At 40.9% G+C, this 18,873-nt stretch overlaps 1 protein-coding gene across 10 annotated transcripts in view; it reads left to right on the forward strand.

Moving 5' to 3' along the window:
• The window catches only part of TPK1 (thiamin pyrophosphokinase 1), a 474,010-nt gene that overhangs the window by 436,922 nt on the left and 18,215 nt on the right, over positions 1 to 18,873 (forward strand). The window lies entirely within an intron of this gene.

An 18,873-nucleotide genomic window follows, 5' to 3' on the forward strand; every position in this document is an offset into this window, starting at 1 on the left:
TTCTTGAGCACATTAAAATATAATTGTCAGAATCCATTTATATCACATTTCATAATTGTATAGGTAGAACAACGTGCTATTACTGGGGATTCTGCCATCTCTCTGAGGGGGGGGGAGAGGATGGTTACTAAAGCGATTTTCAAACAACAGGGGATGTTTTAACGGGGGAAGGGAGGGGGACAGACAGATCTGGTTTGTGTCTTCATTTACAACTGAAAAGGGAAGCAATAACCATAAAACCAAGGAGAGTTCCCTTTCCCATGGAAGGACCTGACACCTAGCAACTGACGACAGCCTGACCAAATGGATGAGGGGAGGGACTGGAATGGGAATGGTTTATATAGGATTGAAATGTAACTTTTCTCAGATTCCGTCTTGTATTCCCACAATCGATTCCTTCCTAGTAAACATTTTCCTTTTGGACTAAACTTGCATCCAAGAGTTCTTATTTCCTAAGATGTGGATTGAGGTGGGTCCTGACAGTAGACGGAATCTGCTTTAAGAGTCAACCTGGAAGGGAAAACCTTACCGGGGGACTTTGCAACAAATACAAATGTCTGGCGACGAAGCAAGAGAGGAGGGAAGCCCCATGGAGGGAGAGTCTTCCCCCCAAATGGAATCCCAGAGACAATGGGAAGCTGAAGCAGCATATTCCCCCGGGGAAGAAGCGGTGGAGCAGTACGACCGAAAACCCCGGTGGTCGATGGGCGTTGGAAGGAAAAGTGAGTGGGAAAAGGCTTCGGGAGAAAAGACCCTGAGGCGTAGTAACCACCAACCGGAATGGAGGCAAGAGATGGAGAGTTCCCTGCACGGCAGCGAGGAGGAGCGGATCCTGGAAAAGGCCATTGATCTGATGAAAGTAACCCTGAGTTCACTGAGGGAGGAGAGAGCTGAAAATCGCAACCGAGGCAGCGCCTGGGGACGCAACTGGAAAGGTAACAGAGGGGATCCAACTGTTGTGACTCAGGGCCAGCCTGTGGGTCCGACAGCCGGGTCCGATGTATCGGAGGACTCAGATGTGGGGGAGGAGGGAAACGAACCGGCTGATGATGATTTGGAGACTTTGCAGAGTCCTCAGCCGGGAACCTCTTCTCAGCTGTGTGAGCCCGAGAGTGCGGAGGATGATGACCCACAGCTGGCCCTGTTCAAGGACGCCCGACGCAGGAGGCAGACGAGCAGGGACAAACAAAGAAAGGCTATGGGACTCCTCGGGAGGAGGCACAGGGAGACCACGCCCTGAGCTCTCTATAAAAGAAGTGTTTGGGGAGGGGCTGGTTGCTGAAAGCAACTTTTCCGTTTGAGAAGTCAAGCTCTTGTATTCTTGTAACAGTGTAATTAAAACTTGGCAGAAGCCTTTTGGTCTTGGACGCTTTCCAGACTCTTCTTTTGATTAGGGGTGCGAGAAGAGGGCTGGTTCAGAACACCAACACCTGAAACCCCGGGGCCATCCAATGGAACAGGAATTGCTGCCTCAGCAGTACCCCCCCCCCAGAACCACAGATGGGGACCAGGATGAGGAGCGATACCGGCCACGGCACAGACAACGCTCCAGCCAAAGACTCCCGCCCCTGGAAGTCAAATTCAAGGGGGAGCCATCACGACTGGGATTTTTCCTAACCCAAGTCCTCAGCTACATGGAAGAGTACGGACGGGACATCCCCAGTGACAAAACATGCATCCGAATTGTGCAATCTGCCCTGGACGGGATGGCTGCAGACTGGGTGGTGAACTTGCATGACTCCAACGCCCCAGAACTCAACGACTTCAACCGATTCATTTCATCTTTGAGGCGACGGTTCGAGGATCCTTTGGCTGACCGTAAGGCCCGGGAGAGAATCAAAACGGTGAGGCAGGGCAGGCGAGCAGTGGCTGATTATACCCAAGAATTCCGACCCATTGCCAGCAAGCTGAACTGGCCAGAAGATATCCTCCTTAGCCACTTCAAAGACGGTCTGAACTACGACCTGTATGATGCTTGCCTGCCTCGAGGAGACCCACCCCACCTCGACGACTGGTACATCCTGGCGGAGGAAGTGGAAATAGACCTACTGAAGAGACACCGCAGAGGAAAACCATGGGGACGCCTGCCACCCGAGCAAACACGCGAGGGGGAAAAACCACCAGCCACAGCCAAAAAATCAACAAGTTGCTTCAACTGCGGGAGAGAGGGCCACCGTGCTGCAGAATGTCGTTCAAAAGCCCCCCCACGAAAACCAGAGGCATCATCCTCCAAGAAGCCGGGGAAGCCCCAAGGCAACACAAAAGAATCTTCCATGAAGGGGACAGAGGCTGTAGAGTCCACAATTCCTGCCAGGAACTGGGACTGGACTCCGGCCTGCACCGCAGGGACGGTGGACAACTCGGAAGACAGCTCAGAGGGAGAACCATTGGTAAGTGGGCCCCTTCCACCCATACTTAAGACAGTGACTATATTAGCTTCCCCTATGCCTGAAGCAGCCAAAATAAAAGCTCTGATAGACTCTGGGTGCATCCGCTGCCTTATCAGCCCAACGCTGGTGGAGAGATTGAGCATCCCAGTGAGGAGGCTAAAACATCCAATCTCTTTTAGTCAATTAGATGGGACAATAGCAGGGGGAGGACCAGCCACCCTAGCCACTTTACCAATCCACCTATCACTGGGGCCCCATGAGGAGGACATAACGTTTATAGTGGCCCCAGGCATGGAATGCCCAATGATCCTAGGACTGGAATGGCTGAAGAAATGGAACCCCGGGATAAACTGGAGGACAGCAGAACTCAACTTCCCAAAGGGGGGGCAGAAGAACGTAGACTCCAAAAGCACCCCCCCAACCCAGAGGGAGGAGACAGCAGCAGTGGGGAAAAAGAAGGGATTACCAGAGATACCGGAGGAATACAGGGACCTGGCTGAGGTTTTCAGTGAGGAAAGAGCAGATGAGCTTCCCCCCCACCGCCCCAGACTGCACCATAGAATTCAAACCTGGGGCAAAACTCCCAAAACCCAGGATGTATGCCATGAGCCCAAGGGAAATGGCAGAAATGGAAAGATTCATAAAGAAAAACTTAGAAAGAGGATTTATTGAGCCTGCCAAACCCAAAGTGGCCGCCCCGGTTCTGTTCAGGGAGAAGAAGGATGGGTCCTTTCGTTTGGTTGTGGACTATAGAAATTTGAACACAATTAGTGAATGTAATCTGTACCCCCTTCCCCTAATGAAGGATATGTTATCCCACCTATCGAAAGGAAAGATTTTTAACCAAACTAGACCTGAGAAATGTCAGAATCCATTTATATCACATTTCATAATTGTATAGGTAGAACAATGTGCTATTACTGGGGATTCTGCCATCTCTCCGAGGGGGGGGAGAGGATGGTTACTAAAGCGATTTTCAAACAACAGGGGATGTTTTAACGGGGGAAGGGAGGGGGACAGACAGATCTGGTTTGTGTCTTCATTTACAACTGAAAAGGGAAGCAATAACCATAAAACCAAGGAGAGTTCCCTTTCCCATGGAAGGACCTGACACCTAGCAACTGACGACAGCCTGACCAAATGGATGAGGGGAGGGACTGGAATGGGAATGGTTTATATAGGATTGAAATGTAACTTTTCTCAGATTCCGTCTTGTATTCCCACAATCGATTCCTTCCTAGTAAACATTTTCCTTTTGGACTAAACTTGCATCCAAGAGTTCTTATTTCCTAAGATGTGGATTGAGGTGGGTCCTGACAATAATTAAATGTGAAGTATTTACATTTTTGTCTTTCTTTACAAAATATTCAGTTTCATAAATGCTAGTCATATCCTTTAATAGTAATGGGTTACATTTCTAGTAACAATGACATACTATTAATAACATTTCTGCACAACATGTTCTTAGGCAACGAGAGGGAACAGCTAATGGAGTTAGCTTAGTAGGAGCTTTGCTATATGATATTCCATATTAAAATCAACAGCATGTACACTTGGCCTTGCACAGTTCATTCAATCATATATTCATAATGCACACAGTACATTAGATATGCACATGAAGTAGGAGCTCCACCTACTGGCAGGATTTACTAAACTAATTGGAAAGTCTCAATAAAAGGTAAAATGAGGGTAATGCCTCAAAACTTTATAAACATTTTGATGCAGTCCTCTTTCAATAATATGGAAGTAGTTTCCTATTACTTTAGTCCAGAATGTTTTTGATATTGTAAGTTAGACTCCAGCTAATCAATCATTCAATTTATTATTGTGACCTAGATTGTAACAATATTACAGGTTTTTTTTTAAATGAAAATCAGTAATGTTAGAAAAGGTGAATATGGAGGAACGTTGCTGAGGCAGTATGTTCACTTTCCATTCAAAAGACTGGTGAAAAAAGTGTCTAAATGTTTAAAGGAGGAACATTGCTGTATGTAATGGACATTAATTTACTTATGCTTGACATCCAGCCCTGGTATTATTTCCTGGTAGTCTGTGATTGAAGTATTAATCAAACTTAAGATTATTAGTTGAATTCCTTCACATGCTGCTGTTTGTTGAGATGGAGCGCTTCTATCCATGATTAATTTAGTATTATATTTAAACTTGATTTGCTGATAACTGAAGTTAACTTTTAAACAGCTATTATGTAAAATAAGTAGTTCCTGCTGGTATTCACTGGACTTCAGAAAATCCACTTTCTGTGTCCTTGTTTTATGGCATATGATACCAACAGTATATTTAACAAATATGATTTTTACATTTTCTTTGATTCTCCTTCCAGTGTATCCTGTTGTAATTTATTAATCAATAGTCTATTAAAAGAAAAAATAAATTGGATATTTTTCCTGTATTGATCAAATACACAAGGAAAAGAATTTTCTCCAAAATCATGTGAAAGAAATCTTTCAGAGGTATACTGCTTGATTACTTCCACTTTATCCTAATAGCATGAATCCAACAGAACTGTTCTGCTGACATGAAAAGTAATGATTTTTGCTATTTCTCCTTCCAGGAATGAGGCAACATTAAATATCATATCCGAGTGTAGTCTTAAGAAATGCTAATGAATTTCAAAATCCTTATAACAGTTTATATTGTATATATTTCTCTTATCATGTTATCCTCATAACTCTGTGAAATATGTTAATCCATTGAATAATTAGCACAAATTGGACTTGTCAAGTCAGATAACATAATATTCAGTTGGTCCATAGTTAATGTCCAGCCTTTTAGCAACCTTAATTATTGTTGCCAGGTAAGTTGGTCAACATATAAGTTGAATAAATAAAACTGTTCAGTTATGACAGAATCCCCCCCCCAAAAAAAGATAATGGATTCGAAGTTCCAATGACACCCTCCTATACATATGACCCCGTAATTGCATTTTGGATGCTCAGCAACCATCCCATGCTTATGGCTGTTTGCAGTATCCTGCAGTCTCATGAGTGCAATTTACAATGTGTCATGAGAAAAACCAGCTTTTACTTTCAATTTTTTGGCAAAAAATATTGGTTGCAAGCAATGGGTTCATTTAACAAGTGCTCACTTAATAACTGTGGTGCTCACAGTTGTAGTTGCAACAGTTGTAGTTGCATTTATTTAACAATTACCTGCAAAAAAGGTCATAAAATTGAGTTGTTCACATGATGACCCTCTTATGGCATAACTTACAACTGTAATGCCAGGGTAAATTACAGTCATAATTCAAGAACTGTCTGCAATCATACAGTGATAAATGTTTTGTATAAAATCTTTTTCTACCTCCCAAATGATCATTGCTTAAATTCTAATTCCATTAAATATTCAGTTTCTTTTTGACTACATCCTATAAATTTTGTATTATAACCTGGTAACTGATTCCATTGTCACGTTGCTATAACAAGTAAGGTATTTATCCCTATGTTTATATTTATTTTATTATTTATTTATATTTCTTATTTCTAAGCCACCTATCTCCCTCAGAAATATATCTTTGAACATATATTTCAGATCTAATAGAGTTAATAGGGAAATTCACAGTAAATCAAGTATTGGATTTGGGTTTTCCTCTGTCATGTCCAATACTATGAATGAAACCCTTAACTATATTTGGCTCACAATAATTTTATCTCATGCACTGCACCAGGTTTTCTAGGCAATGGCTATAGAATACACAAAAGAAGCAGTTTTGTATAAAATATTTATTGTTTAAAATGAAGAAGGAATATTTAGACAAATGTGTTTACTACTGTCATCCTTTGCTTTATGTTCTCTAATCTCTCCCCAAACAATATATTGCAATATCTAGATAGAAACATTATCTTCATCTGGTGATCAATATACTATTTTTCCAGGTGTACCATGAGATCCCAGTATCATTGAGTTTCTGCAGTGAGGTATTTGTTATCTGTAGATACTAAGTTCTTAAAAAACTAAGTTCGTTATGAAAGAGGACAGTAGGCAATTTAAAAAGATCACTGTCTTCATATGGCAGAAAGTTTTCAGCAAAGCAAAGCAAAGCAATTTGTGATGATAAATTGCAGCTGTCAGAATGTCAAGATCACTTTGTAGAATTTATTTTGCAATCTCACATTTCAAGTTTATGTGTTGGTAATTCCCTTCTGCCCTTAGAGGGCAAACTTCTTAAGAAAGAAAAGCAAAATACTGACACTCTTTTTGTTTTAGTTATAACTAGAGAAAAAATAAATTACTTTTCCTTAATATAAAAATAAAGTCTTTTTCTTCAAAATACAACAATAGCAAAGTGGAATGAACACCTGTCATACAAATGTCTCAGTGAATTTTAAAGAGCATCCATTTTTAAGGCAAATAGGTTGTTTGTTTTTGTTTGGATCTTATTCTTTCACTTATTTCTACAAAAAAAAAAAGAGTCAGAATCAGAATAGACCTGGAAGGGACCTTGGAGGTCTTCTAGTCCAGCCCCCTGCTCAAGCAGGAGTCCCTATATCATTTTCAGACAAGTGGCTGTCTAGTCTCTTCTTAAAAACTTTGAGTGATGAAACACCCACAATGTCTGAAGGCAAACTGTTCCACTGGTTAATTGTCCTCACTGTTAGGAAGTTTTTCCTTAATTCCAGGTTGCTTCTCTCCTTGATAAGTTTCCATCTGTTGTATCTTGTCTTGCTTTCTGGTGCTTTGGGAAATCAGCTTCCTGGAGGAAGCTGATTATCTGGACCCGTACCAATCGGGCCTCAGGCCCGGGTACAGCACGGAGACGGCATTGGTCACGCTGTTGAATGATCTCTGGCGGGCTCGGGACAGGGGTTGCTCCTCTGTCCTAATCCTATTAGACCTCTCAGCGGCTTTCGATACCATCGACCATGGTATCTTACTGCGGCGTCTCAGGGGGTTGGGAGTGGGAGGCACTGTTTTGCAGTGGTTCTCCTCCTACCTCCTGGGACGTTCGCAGTCGGTGCTGGCAGGAGGGCAGAGGTCGGCTTCGAGGCCTCTCGCTTGTGGAGTTCCTCAGGGGTCGGTCCTCTCGCCTCTCCTGTTCAACATCTATATGAAGCCACTGAGATCATTCATGGTTTTGGGGTCGGGTATCATCAGTATGCTGATGATACCCAGATTTTCATCTCCACCCCAAACCACCCCAGTGATGCCCTCAATGTGATGTCCCATTACCTGGAGGCGGTTCGGGTCTGGATGGGGAGGAACAGGCTTCGGCTCAATCCCGACAAGATTGAGTGGTTGTACGTGTCGGCATCTCGGGAAATTCAGGTTATTCCATCTTTAACCATGGGGGATGAGGTATTACCCCCCGTAGATAGGGCTCGCAACTTGGGTGTCCTCCTGGATTCACAGCTCTCCCTGGAAGATCATATAGGAGCGGTGACTAGGGTGGCCTTTGCCCAGGTTTGCCTGGTGTGCCAGTTGTGACCCTATCTGGACCGGGATGCCTTGCGTACAGTCACTCATGTGCTCGTGACCTCTCGTTTAGACTACTGCAATGCTCTGTACATGGGGCTGCCCTTGAGGACCATTTGGAGGATTCAACTGGTGTAGAATGCGGCCGCGCAAGTTGTGTTGGGGGTCTCCCGATACTCCCATGTTACACCTCTACTCCGTGAGCTCCATTGGCTTCCAGTTGCCCTCCGGGTGAGATTCAAGGTGCTGGTGATGACCTATAAAGCCCTAAATGGCATGGGTCCGGATTACTTAGGGGAACACCTGCTGCCGGCATCAACTTCCCTTCGTCCAGTGCGCTCCCACAGAGAGGGCCTCCTCAGGGTGCCATTGGTCAGAGAGTGTCGGCTGGCGGCCCCCAGGGGGAGGGCGTTCTCTGTGGGCGCGCCAGACCTTTGGAATCATTTACCGGTTGAGCTCCGGATGGCTCCTGACCTTCACTCCTTCCGCCGTGACCTGAAAACTCACCTATTTGAACAATCCGGCCTGGTCTGATGGGTTTGGGGTATTTTAATTGTAATTTTAATTAATTTTCACTGCAATTGGGCTACTCTATTTAATTCTTATCTTAACTTTTGTATATTGTATTTTTTATTGCATTTTATTGCCTTGTACACCGCCCTGAGTCCTTCGGGAGAAGGGCGGTATAGAAATTAAATTAATAAATAAATAAAATAAATTGACTCCCTCCTCCTTGTGGCAGCCCCTTAAATAGTGGAATACTACTATCATGTCCCCCCTTTTCTATAGACTGGCCATTTCCAAATCCTCCAACCGTTCTTCATATGTTTTAGTCTCCAGGCCTTTGATCATTTTAGTTGCTCTTCTTTGCACTTTTCCCAAAGTCTCAACATCTTTTTTATAATGTGATGACCAAAACTGGATGCAGTATTCCAGATGTGGCCTTACTAAGCCATTATAAAGCAGTACTAGTACTTCACATGATTTTGATTCTATGCCTCTGTTTAATCAACCAAGGATTGTATTAGCTTTTTTGGCAGCTGCCACACACTGCTGGCTCATTTTTAAGTGAGTTTTAAAGGGTGTTTTTTCTTTTAAAGAATACTACCAATTTTGTAATGCTAGATTGTTAGGGTGACCATCTTACAATTTAGACATAGTTTTTAATTATGTCAGTAAAAGTAGAAGAAACAATTAACTAAACATTTGAGCAACAAAGAAGTGCTGCCATAGCTGCCTCATTTTTTTCTTATTTTAATAAATAAATACAGTATTGCAAAAATGTATGTTACTTCATAGAGCATCATTAGAGCACAAATCCAGAGCTAAATTGCAAAGTTTTGAGGACTACAAAGGCTAAAGAATTTTGAATTTGAAGTGGATTAAATTGACTATGGTTATGCTTCACAAATATTCCTTCTGTCCAGATTTCTCTGTAGTACAGTGAGGGGAAAAAAGTTGGCTGTATCTATGTGCATTTGTGGAAATGGGAGAAAGAAAGTGAACACTCCCCAGAGGAAAATTTCAGACAAGATGATAAAACAACCTGGTCATATTTGATAAGAACTCACTAAATCCCTTGACCCCTACATGGATTACTGCCTTGTCGTGGCGAAGGGGCTTGCGTAATTCAATGAAGCTACGAGCTATACCATGCAGGGCCACCCAAGACGGACAGGTCATAGCAGACAGTTCTGACAAAACGTGATCCACTGGAGAAGGAAATGGCAACCCACTCCAATATCTTTGCCTTGAAAACCTTAGGGACAGTACCAAAAGGCAAAACGATATGATGCTGGAAGATGAGCCCCTCAGGTTGGAAGGCGTCCAATATGCTACTGGGGAAGAGCAGAGGGCTAGTACTAATAGTGCCAGAAAGAATGAAGCAACTGGGCCAAAGCCGAAAGGACGCTCAGCTGTAGATGTGTCTGGTGGTGAAAGGAAAGTCCGATGCTGTAAAGATTTTTTCTCCATAGGAACCTGGAATGTAAGATCCAAGAATCAAGGAAAGCTGGACGTGGTCAAACAAGAGATGACAAGACTGAACATCGACAGGAATCAGCAAACTAAAATGGACAGGAATGTGTGAATTTAATTCAGATGACCATCAGGTATACTGCTGCGGGCAAGAATCCTTCAGAAGAAATGTAGTAGCCTTCATAGTCAATAAAAGAATAGGAAAGGCAATACTGGGATACAATCCCCAAAATGACAGAATGATCTCAGTTTCAATCCAAGGCAAACCATTCAATATCACAGTAGTCCAAGTCTATGCCCCAACCACCGGTGCTGAATAGGAGGAAATTGACCAGTTCTATGAAGCCCTATATCACCTTATAGAACTAACACCAAAAAATGATGTCCTTATCATCATGGGGGATTGGAATGCTAAAGTAGGAAGCCAAAAGATAACAGGAATAACAGGCAAGTTTGGCCTTGGAGTACAAAATGAAGCAGGGCACAGATTGATAGAATTTTGTCAAGAGAATACGATGGTTATAGCAAACACTCTTTTCCAACAACCCAAGAGACGGCTCTACATATGGACATCACCAGACAGTCAACACAGAAATCAGATTGACTATGTGCTCTGCAACCAAAGATGGAGAAGCTCTATACAGTCAGTAAAAACAAGACCAGGATCTGACTGTGGCTCAGACCATGAGCTTCTCGTTGCAAAGTTTAGGCTTAAACTGAAGAAAGTAGGGAAAAGCACTAGGCCACTCAGGTATGAATTAAATCATATCCCTGTTGAATATACAGTAGAGGTGACAAATAGATTTAAGGAATTAGATCTGATAGACAAGAGTGCCTGAACAACTATGGACAGAGGTTTGCAACATTGTACAAGAGGTAGCAACTAAAACCATCCCAAAGAAAAAGAAATGCAAGAAAGCAAAATGGCTGTCTGAGGAAGCTTTGCAAATAGCTGAGGAAAGGAGGGAAGCAAAAGGCAAGGGAGAAAAAGAAAGATACGCCCAATTGAATGCAGAATTCCAGAGAATAGCTAGAAGAGATAAGAATGCCTTCTTAAATGAACAGTGCAAAGAAATAGAAGAAAACAATAGAATAAGGAGGACCAGAGATCTCTTCAAGAAAATTGGAGAGATGAAGGGAATGTTTCATGCAAATATGGGCATCATAAAGAACCAAAATGGCACGGACCTAACAGAGGCAGAAGAGATTAAGAAGAGGTGGCAAAATTACACAGAAGAACTATACAAGAATGAGCTTAACATCCCTGATAACCATGATAAGGTGGTCACTGACCTCAAGCCAGACATCCTAGAATGTGATGTGAAGTGGGCTTTAGGAAAGCTGAAGAACAACAAAGCTAGTAGAGGTGACAGTATTCCAGCTGAGCTATTCAAGATCTTAAAAGACGAGGCAGTAAAAGTGCTACACTCAATTTGCCAGCAAATTTGGAAAACTCAACAGTGGCCACAGAATTGGAAAAGATCGGTTTATATTCCAATTCCAAAGAAAGGCAGTGCCAAAGAATGTTCAAACTATCGCACCATTGCACTCATTTCACATGCTAGTAAAGTTATGCTTAAAATTCTACAAGCTAGACTCCAGGAGTATGTGGATCGAGAACTACCAGAAGTACAGGCAGGATTTCGAAGAGGCAGAGGAACTAGAGATCAAATTGCCAACATACACTGGATCATGGAGAAAGCTAGGGAATTCCAGAAAAACATCTACTTCTGCTTCATTGACTATGCTAAAGCCTTTGATTGTGTGGATCACAACAAACTGTGGCAAGTTCTTAAAGAGATGGGAGTACCAGACCATCTTATTTGTCTCTTGAGAAACCTATATGCGGGTCAAGAAGCAACAGTGAGAACTGGACACGGAACCACTGATTGGTTCAAAATTGGGAAAGGAGTCCAGCAATGCTGTATGCTGTTGCCCTGCCTATTTAACTTATATGCAGAACACATTGTGAGAAAGGCAGGGCTAGATGAATCAAAAGTTGGAATTAAGATTGCAAATATCAACAACCTAAGATATGCAGATCATACCACTCTAATGGCAGAAAGTGAAGAAGAACTAAAGAGCCTCTTGTTGCGGGTGAAGAAGGAGAGTGCAAAACTTGGGTTGAAACTTAACATTAAGAAAACCAAGATCATGGCATCTGGCCCTCGCAATTCTTGGCAAATAGATGGGGAAGAAATGGAGGTAGTGACAGATTTTATTTTCCTGGGCTACAAGATCACTGCAGATGGGGACTGTAGCCAAGAAATTAAAAGAGGCTTGCTCCTGGGGAGGAAAGCAATGGCAAATGTAGACAGTACACTAAAAAGCAGAGACATCATCCTGTCAACAAAAGTGCATATAGTCAAGGCCATGGTTTTCCCAGTTGCAATGTATGGCTGTGAAAGTTGGACCATAAGAAAGGCTGAGCACCAAAGAATTGAAGCCTTTGAACCATGGTGCTGGAGAAGACTCCTGCGAGTCCCTAGGACTGCAAGGCAATCAAACCGGTCAGTCCTAGAGGAGATCAACCCTGACTGCTCTTTAGAAGGCCAGATCCTGAAGTTGAAACTCAAATACTTTGGCCACCTAATGAGAAGGAAGGACTCACTGGAGTCTAATGCTGGGAAAGATTGAGGGCAATAGAAAAAGGGGATGACAGAGAATGAGGTGGCTGGATGGAGTCACTGAAGCAGTAGGCGTGAGCTTAAATGGACTCCAGAAGATGGTAGAAGACAGGAAGGCCTGGAAGAACATTGTCCATGGGGTCACAATGGGTTGGACATGACCGCAGCTAACAACAACAACAAATCCCTTGAAAAGAAATTCTGGAGGAGTTATTTCCTGACTTTTCAATTGTTCCTGTCACTGCCTTTTAATTCCAAGTGTCTGGAATTAGTTGGGAATTGATAGAAATCTAATTCAAATACTTGGATTAAAAGCTATAGGCAACCTGCAATGCATCTCATTTAATCTATTATTGTCTTTTTGCTCTCTTACAGCTGAATTTTTGTGTTATCAATTTTCTGTTGTACTTGTAGTTTTTCTTCCGAGTGCAGACTAAAACTATTCTTTAATGGAAAGCTAGCTTCATATCCTCTATTTTTTAGAAATGGGCAATAGTGACATATGACATGCATCACTGCCCTGCTATGCAGCTTTGGATTTTATCTTTAAAAGTGATAAGAAAGATTGCCCTCATTTTAAGTTTCTTTATTTTTAATCAAGTTGTAGAGGCTTTTCTTGTACCCATTCCAAAAAAAACAAACCCTTACCTGATTGGTTGTTGTAATCAGGATTTCTGAATTCCTAAAATACTTCATTTTAGATGTTTGTTCTATTTGAAATCCAATAGTTCCTACATGTTCTACATTTAGTGAACATTCATAGAATTTTGCATAAATAAGTCATTAAATAAAAAGCAACCATAATTATTTGTAATTGGAAAAGCAGATATGCCAGAAGTTTATAAATAGAAAATTGATCAAAAAGATAGATCCTGGGCTTAATAAAATGATGAAATAGCATACATTTTTTTAAAAGTGCATTTAGAATAGAATAGCATAGAGCTGGAAGGGACCTTAGAGGTCTTCTGGTCCAGCCCCCTGCTCAAGCAGGAGAGCTTGAGCCTTTTCAGACAAGTGACTGTCCAGTCTCTTCTTAAAAACCTCCAGTGATGGAGCACCCATGATTTCTGAAGGCAAGCTGTTCCACTGATTAATTGTCCTCACTGTAAGGAAGTTCCTCCTTAATTCCAGATTGCTTCTCTCTTTGATCAGTTTCGAACCATTGTTTCTTGTCCTGCACTCCGGCACTTTGGAGAATAATTTGACCCCCTCTTCTTGGTGGCAGCCCCTCAAATACTGGGATACTATGTCACCCCTATTTCTTCTTTTCTTTTGAGTAGCTAAACCCAAGTCCATTCTTCCTATGTTTTAGTCTACAGGCCTTTGATCATTTTAGTTGCTCTTCTCTGAGCTTTTTCCAAAGTCTCAACATCTTTTTTGTAGTATGGTGACCAAAACTGGTTGCGGTATTCTAAGTGTGGTCTTACTAGAGTTTTATAAAACGGTACTAATACTTCATATGATATTGATTCTATGCCTCTCTTTATAAAACCCAAGATTGTATTAGCTTTTTTGGCTGCTGCTGCACACTGCTAGCTCATAGTCAAGTGATAGTTCACTAAGACTCCAAGGTCCCTCTCACAGTTACTGTTTTTGAGCCAAGTCTCAACAAATCTGTACTATCTTTGATTTTTCCTGCCTAAAAGTAAAACTTTGCTTTTCTCCACATTAAAATTCATTTTGTTGGATAAGGCCCATTGTTCAAGTTTCTCAATATCTTTTTGGATTGATGAGCTTGTCTTCTGTTAGCTATTCCTGCCAGTTTAGTGTCATTTGCAAATTTGATGAGTTCCCCTTCTATTGCCTCATCTAACTCATTTATGAAGATATTGAAGAGTACTGGGCTAAGATGGAGCCTTGTGGTACCCCACTGCTTATTTCTTTCCATGTGGATGTGATGTCATTGAGGCCTCCTCGTTGAGTATGGTTTGTCAGACACCTACAAATCCATCTGGTGGTGGTGGTGTCTATTCCATCTTTTTCTAGCTTACCAAGCATCAGGTTGTGGTCTACTTTGTCAAATGCCTTACTGAAATCTAAGTATACTATGTCCACAGCATTTCGCTGATCTACTAATTCAGTCACTTTATCAAAGAATGAAATAAAATTGGTTTGGCATGATCTGTTTTTAACAAAGCTATGCTGGCTACTAGTTATAACTTTGTTTGCTTTAATTTAATTTAATAATTTAAATTACAAATTAGCAAATGAGAAAATGTTAGCAAAATTAAGATTTAATTCTGTTGCATCTTAAAACAATCATAGCATAAAATAAAGAGTGCAAAATCATATTGCTTCATAATAATTATAGCAAAAAAATTACTAAAATGCAAGTAATTCTATCTGTACCAATAGAAGAAAATATCTTAGCTCAGGATTGACTGGAGGAGTCCTTGGTGCCTGGTTGTTTTTTTTGCTGAAATTTATTACCCAGCTAGGTAACATCTTAAATGCTGTTCTGTTCCACAATTCTGTTTCATATGAAGAAAATGTCATAAGATCAGGGAAACCTGTTCTAGATGGACAGCCATATTTGCATTGTAATGGTCCTATGATTCTCATTGCAGTAACTGATTTTGTTTTGCTTTTCTACAGACCCTACCCCAAATCACTGTTATTACATATAGCTAAGGATCTGAGGATTTAATCCAAATGTAGTCATAGTTTGAATAGATCAGTAAAAATCAATAGTTAACCTAGGACTGCATTGGCTTTTTTTGGCAGCTGCAGTGCATCTGCTGGCATTACAATTTAACTGTTCACTAGGACTCCTAGATCCTCTCATACCGTAATTACTGCTGTTGAGCCAAGTACCACTTATTTTATATCTATGCATTTAGTTTTTATTACCTAAGTGTAAAACTTTACTTTTTATTTTTCTCACCACTAAATTACATTTTGTTAGACAGGCCAGTGTTCAAGTCTGTCTTGACCATATACCCCTAATTCTTTGATTACTCCTCCAGTAATGGCTGCTCTCGTTATAAAAGGGTACCTGCAAGTAGCAAGCAGTTTACAAGAATGCAGGCAATTATGAAGATAACAAAGCTTAATTCTTTCCTTTTGGTTTTTCAATCAGTCTTGACTTCAGACATTACATGGTAATTCTATGTAGTTTGATAAGCAACATTTTTGGAAAGTCTTCTGAGAGTGACTGGCCCAAAATTTACCCAGCTGGCTTTATGTCTAGGAATGCAGAGCATTCGACTCCTAGTCTAGAGCCTTAACCATCACCAGGCCCAAGGTTGACTCAGCCTTCAATCCCTCCGAGGTCAGTAAAATGAGGACTCAGATTGTTGGGAGCAATATGCTGACTCTGTAAACTCCTTTAGAGAAGACTGTAAAGCTCTATGAAGTGGTATATAAGTCTATTGCTATTAGCCCAAATAGGTTCTCAAACAATATTTACTGCTTATTATAGATATATTTAGTTGGGCTTTTCAAGCAGTGTAACTTTTTTCAGATGTTTGCAACACTGATCTTGGAAGGTAAACAAATGCATGCTGTCCTGCCACCTCCTTTGGCTTAGCTAATTGTGTTGAGCAAAGGCAGAAACTAACTTCAGCTGAATATGATTGGTGTCTGGAAACCAGGAATCTTTAATGTGCCAAACTTCCATTCAACCAAATGCAAACCTCCCAACTATGATACCTCCCAACTATGATACTGGTCCTGGAAATGCATTTTGTGATTCCACATTTATTATTATGAATGTTTGGCAAACTTACTTCAGTTTTGCTCCTTTCCACACAGGATTTGTAAAAATAAAGGGATGGAGGAAAGTGCAAAACCTATGAGACTCATATAATGATTATAGATAATCCTTTTTAGCTGACTTCTATGATAATATTGATTTGCTTCAGAACAGTATAAAGATAAATGGTCTTTCTGTCTAACAGAAAGGTAATAGTCCCACCTAAGTTAATTGAGTTAAAAAAATTAGTTAGATCAAATGAGGAATTTCACATTACTGAGAACAGCTAATCAATCAACCCATTCTCCACTTTTCTACTCAAAATGAATACTCTATGAAACCTAGAGATGATACCTCATTAAAGCATACAAACTTTTTTCTTTCACATTCCCTGTGTCTATGTTGTCTATATTTATTAAATATAAGGGAACTTATTTCCTTTAAAATTCCATACTAAAAGTGGTTCTTATGACATTTACTTTGCACACAGGTCTGTTGGTTATGAACCAAACTTTATAGGTCAAGTTGTAGGGCAGCAGAGAACATCTCTGAAGCTTTCTATCAGATGGAAACTTTAAACTAAGCATAAGCTTCTAAAATATTTATGGAAGAACAAATATTACCATTTCTAATTATCTTATAGCTTGGTCATAGCTCTGCTTTAAAAACTTTTTCCAGAGAATTCAGAGTTTCTAAGTGGTTAGATCAAAATACCGTATTTTCCAGCGTATAAGACGACCCGGCGTATAAGACGACCCCCTACTTTTCCTGTTAAATTATAGGGTTTGGGCTATACTCACCGTATAAGACTACCCCTCTTCCAACGCACACCAAATAAAAATTAAAAAACATCAGATTTGATTTTAGTATGGTAATTTTATCAAATGCTTATGACATGCAGGTGCTGAGTAGGAAAACTGTCACTTATAAACATAAGGCTGTTTGTCATCAAACATGTAAACATAAAACAGTACAAGTGGATTAAACTTTTCCTAATTCACTCTAAAGCTGAAAGGAAGGATAAGACAATAAACCCATGGGAGCTGCCATGCTGTTTGTTTTCTAAGCTGTCAACCAAACTGGAACTGATGATGATAGGAGGAAGATAACAAACAATAGAGAGAGAGCAAGTGCCGGGCAAGTCCCTGGCGAGTCAGCAATGCCCATCGTAACTCCAAGCTATTTTTACAGGATTTGCTGGCGTGACAGTTTCCCTTTAAAAGCCTTCAAAATCCTCCTGTTCATCATCTGATTTCATTAGTACATCAATGACATCTTGTGATACACTTGTAAGGCAGTCATCGTATGGATCTAATTCCGTATCAGATGGTGTGGTCTCAGCTTCGGCTTCCTCTTCATCTTGCCACAAGTAGTCGTCTTCCATGCCATCTAATGAATTTGATATGCCACACTTCTTGAAAGACTTGATTACTGTTTCTGCATCAATATCATTCCATGCTTTTATGACAAACTTGCACAAAACATCCAACTGTGGAGCATGCATGTTTCCTCCTTTTGTGAATGACTTTTCGCCGCTAACCATCCACTCATTCCACTGTTCTCAAATGTGATCTTTAAATGGCTTATTTAGGCACACATCAAGTGGCTGTACCAACGATGTCAATCCTGCAGGAATAACTGCCGCATCTGTGTTCATTCTTGCCAGCCTTTGCTTGGTGATGGGAGTTAAATGAGCCCTGAGCATATCCTACACCAGTAGACTACGTTTTTTAATAAGTCCACCTGGTCGCCTGCTCCATACATTATCAAGCCATAGCTTTACCCCTTCTTCATCCATCCAGCCTTTTTCATTCACATGTACAAAACAACCAACAGGGAACTTGAGTTTCGGCATTGTTTTTCTTTTAAAAATAATCATTGGTTTCAGTCTGGTGCCATCAGCTGTGCATGCTAGTACCACTGTAAAATTGGACTTCTCATGTCCTGTTGTTTTAATTAAAATTGTTTTTTCACCTTTTGGATGGACAGTTTTATTTCCAACCATATCAAAACTCATTGGAGTTTCATCCATATTTCCGATACTACTTAATGCATAGCCATGTTTATTGTGCTGTTGTATTACGTATCGATGGAAACTAATTACTTTGGCATCAAGATCTGCAGGTAATTTTTGTGAAATTTTTGTCTTTTGCCTCAGTACCAGATTATGCCTTTCCAAGAATCTAGTACACCAGGATACAGTGGCCTTAAATCTTTTGCTGTGATCTGGGTTAGATTTGGCCCACTGAAGTGCAAACAAACATATTTTATTTCTTGTCACTATATAACCGCTTTGGCGATGCTCATTCACCATGTCTATTACATGTTTTTCAGGTTCTGGCCAATGTGGAGTGCCTCTTCTTAATGCATACTTACCCCTTGGCATACTCTTTAATGCTTTTTCATTTGCTTTCCAGTCCCGAACCATCTTTTCTGTTACTCCATATTGTCTTGCAGCAGCACAGTTATTATGTTCTATGGCAAACTTTACAACTTTAAGTTTGAAACTGGCTTCATATTTCTTTCTTCTTACTGGTGGAGCCATGATGGGGCCTTGACTGTTAGCCAGTTGTATGAACAAGTACAGATACTGGTGCTTTGCTGTACTGTATTCACCACCACATGTATCTGCTCACCAGACAGGCTACCTTCCCTCAGAATCACCATTCCCAGTATAAAACAACCAGCCAATCACAACAAGCAATGTATTTCCTGCATACAAAATCTGCTTGGATTGGGTGGGTCAGCTCTCCCT

The sequence above is a fragment of the Vipera ursinii genome (genome assembly GCF_947247035.1).
Source record: "Vipera ursinii genome assembly, chromosome: Z".
In the NCBI taxonomy this organism is placed as follows: Eukaryota; Metazoa; Chordata; class Lepidosauria; order Squamata; family Viperidae; genus Vipera; species Vipera ursinii.